Below are 7,011 nucleotides of genomic sequence, written 5' to 3'. Positions count from 1 at the left end.
ATTCACCAAGGGAAGGTCATGCCTGACTAATCTAATCGCCTTCTATGATGAGATTACTGGTTCTGTGGATGAAGGGAAAGCAGTGGATGTATTGTTTCTTGACTTTAGCAAAGCTTTTGACACGGTCTCCCACAGTATTCTTGCCAGCAAGTTAAAGAAGTATGGGCTGGATGAATGCACTATAATGTGGGTAGAAAGTTGGCTAGATTGTCGGGCTCAACGGGTAGTGATCAATGGCTCCATGTCTAGTTGGCAGCCGGTATCAAGTGGAGTGCCCCAAGAGTTGGTCCTGGGGCCGGTTTTGTTCAATATCTTCATAAATGTTCTGGAGGATGGTGTGGATTGCACTCTAAGCAAATTTGCGGATGATACTAAACTAGGAGGAGTGGTAGATACACTGGAGGGCAGGGATAGGATACAGAGGGACCTAGACGAATTGGAGGATTGGGCCAAAAAAAGAAATCTGATGAGGTTCAATAAGTATAAGTGCAGGGTCCTGCACTTAGGACAGAAGAACCCAATGCACTGCTACAGGCTAGGGACCGAATGGCTAGGCAGCAGTTCTGCGGAAAAGGACCTAGGGGTGACAGTGGACGAGAAGCTGGATATGAGTCAACAGTGTGCCCTTGTTGCCAAGAAGGCCAATGGCATTTTGGGATGTATAAGTAGGGGCATAGCCAGCAGATCGAGGGACGTGATCGTTCCCCTCTATTCGACATTGGTGAGGCCTCATCTGGAGTACTGTGTCCAGTTTTGGGCCCCACACTACAAGAAGGATGTGGAAAAATTGGAGAGAGTCCAGCGAAGGGCAACAAAAATGATTAGGGGTCTGGAACACATGACTTATGAGGAGAGGCTGAGGGAACTCGGATTGTTTAGTCTGCAGAAGAGAAGAATGAGGGGGGATTTGACAGCTGCTTTCAACTACCTGAGAGGTGGTTCCAAAGAGGATGGTTCTAGACTATTCTCAGTGGTAGAAGATGACAGGACAAGCAGTAATGGTCTCAAGTTGCAGTGGGGGAGGTTTAGGTTGGATATTAGGAAAAACTTTTTCACTAGGAGGGTGGTGAAACACTGGAATGCGTTACCTAGGGAGGTGGTAGAATCTCCTTCCTGAGAAGTTTTTAAGGTCAGGCTTGACAAAGCCCTGGCTGGGATGATTTAATTGGGGATTCGTCCTGCTTTGAGCAGGGGGTTGGACTAGATGACCTCCTGAGGTCCCTTCCAACCCTGATATTCAATGATTCTATGAGAGCAAGCGAGGGAGGGAGGGGGACGGAGTGAGCGGGGCCGTGGCCTTGGAGAAGGGGCAGGCAGTGGCAGAGCCTCAGGGAAGGGCGGGGCTCAGGTGGGGCAAGGGTGTTTGGTTTTCTGCAATTTTTCTGCAATTGCAATTCTGCAATTTGGTTTTTGGCAACCCTACGGAGGTGGGAGAAGCTCTCTGGAAAAGAGAGGATCTAGGGGGTGAGCTGAGGGATCCTGAGGAAAGAACCACAGGTATAGCCAAGACTGGAAAGAAGGTTTGAACTGCTCGTTATGTTATCTTATTGTTGTTATCATTATTGATAATACCAAACTCTAGGGAAGAGGTGAGTTTGGGCTTTAAATATTATATAAAGAATTTGGAAAGCATCTGCTCATATGTCTATTGGGTTTTTTTTTTTTTTTTTGCACCTTCCTTTGAAGTATCTGATATCAGCCTCTGTCACAGATGGCATCTTGGGCTAGAGAGACCACTGGTCTGATCTGGTATGGCAATTCTTATGTTCATAAATGTTATGTCTCTTTTCTCCTGGTGTTACAGATAGGCACTCTCATCCAATACTATTTCCTGGACAGCTTTTATGTTTGAATAATCAAAAAGGGAAAGTATATTATGTAACTAAACAGAATCTGTGTGCAAGTATATCTTTGGTGGCAGTTTTCTCTGTGTGTGTTTTAATATGAAAAACTAATAAAGAGAATATTAAAAACGATTTTTGTTTCAAAATAAACATGTTTTTCATAGTGACATTTGATATGCCAGGGTACTGATGAATGGCAAGTAGTGAGATTAGGTAGCTGTTTACCAAAATACTGTATCTTGATTAGCAGCTTTAGTCAGTACTAGATGGGACCATATTATTAGCAGCAGCTGAGGAGGGTTTTCCAGAGGACACTAGTGGGCTGTATAAATAATGCATCTTGACACCATCAGCAGAAAATGACCCAATGTTACTCATCCTTTTCCTCTGTCTCTACTTACTGTAGTTAATTCAAGAACTGTAAAATCACAGCTCATTTTTATGTATTCATGTAGGGTCAGATTTAGTGTCCCTTACTGAGATTCATTTCAATAGAATCACTTGCGGAGTCACATGCTATTCCCTGAGAAAGGGTGGCAGAATCTGGCCCATAAGGAAAGACCATAATGCAATGTAGTCGAGTTAAGGTTGCTATGGAAATATTCTAATTTAGACCAAGTTCTATTGGATACTGACATTTTCTGTGGCTTTGTACATCGACAAGTATCTGTTTGCACACCATGAATAATGAAATATTAACTGAATGTCATGGGTATTGCAGGTTTAAACTTAATCTTGTTTTGAGACAGTTCTTTACACACACATTTCCTAGGGAAAAGCACAATAGAAAGAAGTGAAAAGAATGAAAAGTTAAAAAATGAAAGATTGGTGGGGAGGCACAGGACTAGCTTGTCGGACAAGTTACTTTTCTTTCTGGCTGCAGAATCGGTATCTGATCTTCTGGGAATTATTTTTTGGCTTTTAAGGCAATGCAATTCAACATTTTATTGGATTGTGCTCATGTTGAGCCTTTGTCAAGCAACAACAGTCCTCTTAAGCTCTACATCTTTTCATGTGCATATCTATTAACATATTTTAAAGGAAACTGTAAAAGAAAACATATTAAAATTACAGACAAAAGTATATGCTGGTAAGAACATATTAAGTAATTTGGAATAGCACACAGATTGCAATTAGTAATCAAGGGGACTGTTCTTGTCTCTGTTGTTCAGGGATTTCCAGCTTGAGTGATTCTAGATTTCCCAAGGTGGGTTATGGTGGCCTAGAAGAGAAATTGTGGAGGTAACAAAAATGGAATCATCTCAGATTCCAACTAACGCCACTAAAAAAAATAACTTCACGTTGTCTGCTTTCCCTTCCTGCTTCCTTGCAAGGTCAGTTGGCTGTGGAAGCAGCAAATACGTCAGTAGAGGGGAACAACAATGGGAGGGGGAGAACAATGGTGTTACCCATTGCAAGCACAATAACATGAAACACAGATCTGTGCATACATATTTTTGTCTTGCTCTTATATCTGTAGAAGCAGAAATGTGTTAGTTTGGCCTGGAGATTTCCACCCACACTTTGCTTCTATCAACCATTCATAACCTTGTCATGGAATCACAGAGTTGAGGATGTCTCTGTATGAAGAAACACTGTTTCCTCAGAATGTAAATGGAAAAAATGATATTGGCTATGGAGGGAGCCAAACTCTTGGAAGAATTCTGGCTCTTCTACATAATAACAGAATTGTGAGGGAACTAATGCCCTCGCCAATAGGAAAGGTATCAGTAGCCTTCTCAGGTACATCTACACTGGTGCGCATACTCAGTTACCTGACCCTGTACATGCTTGTGTGCGTTTCCTATTCCGAGATGATTGTTCGCATATGCTGTGCTGGACATGAGCATAATGCTGTGGACACACATATACACATATCCACACTGCTGCTTTTGTTACGTGACATTAGTGGTACCCATCTTAGGGGAGGTATCCCACGTGTCTGAGTGTCAAGGGGAGACACTCTAGGAATTGCTGTGCTGTGTGTTGTTGGTACTGTCCCCCGCCCTCAAACATATTTGCCAATGACAGTTCTTTTTCATATTACCAGGGCTTAAATTCTCATCAATTCCAGGAGCCCTATGGCTTGGGGCTTCAGCCCCACGGAGGGCAGAGGCTCAGGGCTTCTGACCCGTGGAAGATGCCAGGGCGTCAGCCCCACGGGTTTGAAAATATTTACCGTAGCTCTGTTCTGGACAGCTCTGGTTGAATTTAAGCCCTGCATGTTACCTTCCTGCCAAAACTGATGGAAGCAACTGGATGATGATCTGGTTCTGCTTCTACTTCTTATTGCGGGACAAATGTTTACGCAGTGGAGTAGGGGACTGGCAAGATGCAGGAGGGAATCTGGGCAGAACTTTCTGACATGATGGAGATGGCTCACCGAGAAAATGAATGACAATCCTTTTGGGTCCTGTGGAGCAGATATGGTGAATGTCGGTATTGCCACAATATACCAATAAGTGGACAGTCACTTCTGGTCCAAGAGAGCCAGCATGGTGTGGTGGGATCATATTATTCTGGAAAGCTAGGATGACCAGCAGTGGCTTCAAGACTTCTGAATTACAAAACAGACCTTCATGGAACTGTGTAATGAGCCTGCACTACACCTTTCACCACTCCGCCAGAACTTGATTCAGGGAAGCCATATTTGGGTAGAAACCGGTGGCTATTGGTCTGTGGAAGCTGGCAACAACAGACAGCTATCAGTCAATTGCAAACCACTTCAGGGTTGGAAAGTCCATTGTTGGGGTCATGGTTGTGTAGGTTTGCATGGCAATTAACACTGATCTATCCACAGGTGGTTGCCGTAAGCAAAGTTCCAGAAATTCTAGCTGGATTTAAGAGGATGAGTTTACCAAACTGGGGCATTGATAGCACCCACATCCCAATATTTGCCCACCAAAAGGGGTGAGTATAAAAACCAAAAAGGTTACTATTCACTTGTTCTTTAAAGCTCAGTGATCCACACAGGCAGTTTCATTAATACCAAGGTGGGAAACACTGCAAAGGTTCATGACACCAGGGTGCTGAGGAGATCTGGATTGTACTTGAAGAGGGGAGAAAGGACTTCATTCCCAAGAAGTGATGTGTTTCTCTATGATATGTCTGTGCCAACAATTATTTTGGGGGACATCGCATACCCACTCCTAACTTGGCTCATGAAACTATACCCCATCAATGACGCCGAAAAAAGGGAATTCAATTATAAACTCAGTAGCTGGAGAATGATCATAGATTGCGTGTTTGGCAGGCTGAAATCATAGAATATCAGGGTTGGAAGGGACCTCAGGAGGTCATCTAGTCCAACCCCCTGCTCAAAGCAGAACCAATCCCCAATTAAATCGTCCCAGCCAGGGCTTTGTCAAGCCTGACCTTAAAAACTTCTCAGGAAGGAGATTCTACCACCTCCCTGGGTAACACATTCCAGTGTTTCACCACCCTCTTAGTGAAAAAGTTTTTCCTAATATCCAACCTAAACCTCCCCCACTGCAACTTGAGACCATTACTCCTTGTCCTATCCTCTTCTACCACTGAGAATAGTCTAGAACCATCCTCTCTGCAACCACCTCTCAGGTAGTTGAAAGCAGCTATCAAATCCCCTCTCATTCTTCTCTTCTGCAGACTAAACAATCCGAGTTCCCTCAGCCTCTCCTCATAAGTCATGTGTTCAGACCCCTAATCATTTTTGTTGCCCTTCGCTGGACTCTCTCCAATTTATCCACATCCTTCTTGTAGTGTGGGGCCCAAAACTGGACACAGTACTCCAGATGAGGCCTCACCAATGTCGAATAGAGGGGGACGATCACGTCCCTCGATCTGCTGGCTATGCCCCTACTTATACATCCCAAAATGCCATTGGCCTTCTTGGCAACAAGGGCACACTGTTGACTCATATCCAGCTTCTCGTCCACTGTCACCCCTAGGTCCTTTTCCGCAGAACTGCTGCCTAGCCATTCGGTCCCTACCCTGTAGCTGTGCATTGGTTTCTTCCGTCCTAAGTGCAGGACCCTGCACTTATCCTTATTGAACCTCATCAGATTTCTTTTGGCCCAGTCCTCCAATTTGTCTAGGTCCCTCTGTATCCTATCCCTGCCCTCCAGTGTATCTACCACTCCTCCTAGTTTAGTATCATCCGCAAATTTGCTGAGAGTGCAATCCACACCATCCTCCAGATCATTTATGAAGATATTGAACAAAACCGGCCCCAGGACCAACTCTTGGGGCACTCCACTTGAAACCAGCTGCCAACTAGACATGGAGCCATTGATCACTACCCGTTGAGCCCGACAATCTAGCCAACTTTCTACCCACCTTATAGTGCATTCATCCAGCCCATACTTCTTTAACTTGCTGGCAAGAATACTGTGGGAGACCGTGTCAAAAGCTTTGCTAAAGTCAAGACACAATACATCCACTGCTTTCCCTTCATCCACAGAACCAGTAATCTCATCATAGAAGGCGATTAGATTAGTCAGGCATGACCTTCCCTTGGTGAATCCATGCTGACTGTTCCTGATCACTTTCCTCTCATGTAAGTGCTTCAGGATTGATTCTTTGGGGACCTGCTCCATGATTTTTCCAGGGACTGAGGTGAGGCTGACTCGCCTGTAGTTTCCAGGATCCTCCTTCTTCCCTTTTTTAAAGATTGGCACTACATTAGCCTTTTTCCAGTCATCTGGGACTTCCTCCATTTGCCACAAGTTTTCAAAGATAATGACCAATGGCTCTGCAATCACAGCCGCCAATTCCTTTAGCACTCTCGAATGCAACTCATCCGGCCCCATGGACTTGTGCACGTCCAGCTTTTCTAAATAATCCCTAACCACTTCTTTCTCCACAGAGGGCTGGCCATCTACTCCCCATGTTGTGATGCCCAGCGCAGCAGTCTGGGAGCTGTCCTTGTTAGTGAAGACAGAGGCAAAAAAAGCATTGAGCACATTAGCTTTTTCCACATCCTCTGTCCTCCCTCATTCAGTAAGGGGCCCACACTTTCCTTGGCTTTCTTCTTGTTGCCAACATACCTGAAGAAACCCTTCTTGTTACTCTTGACATCTCTTGCTAGCTGCAGCTCCAGGTGCGATTTGGCCCTCCTGATTTCATTCCTACATGCCCGAGCAATATTTTTATACTCTTCCCTGGTCATATGTCCAACCTTCCACTTCTT

Source organism: Caretta caretta, chromosome 1 (genome assembly GCF_965140235.1).
Source record: "Caretta caretta isolate rCarCar2 chromosome 1, rCarCar1.hap1, whole genome shotgun sequence".
NCBI lineage: Eukaryota > Metazoa > Chordata > Testudines > Cheloniidae > Caretta > Caretta caretta.
This window is presented reverse-complemented; position numbering follows the sequence as displayed.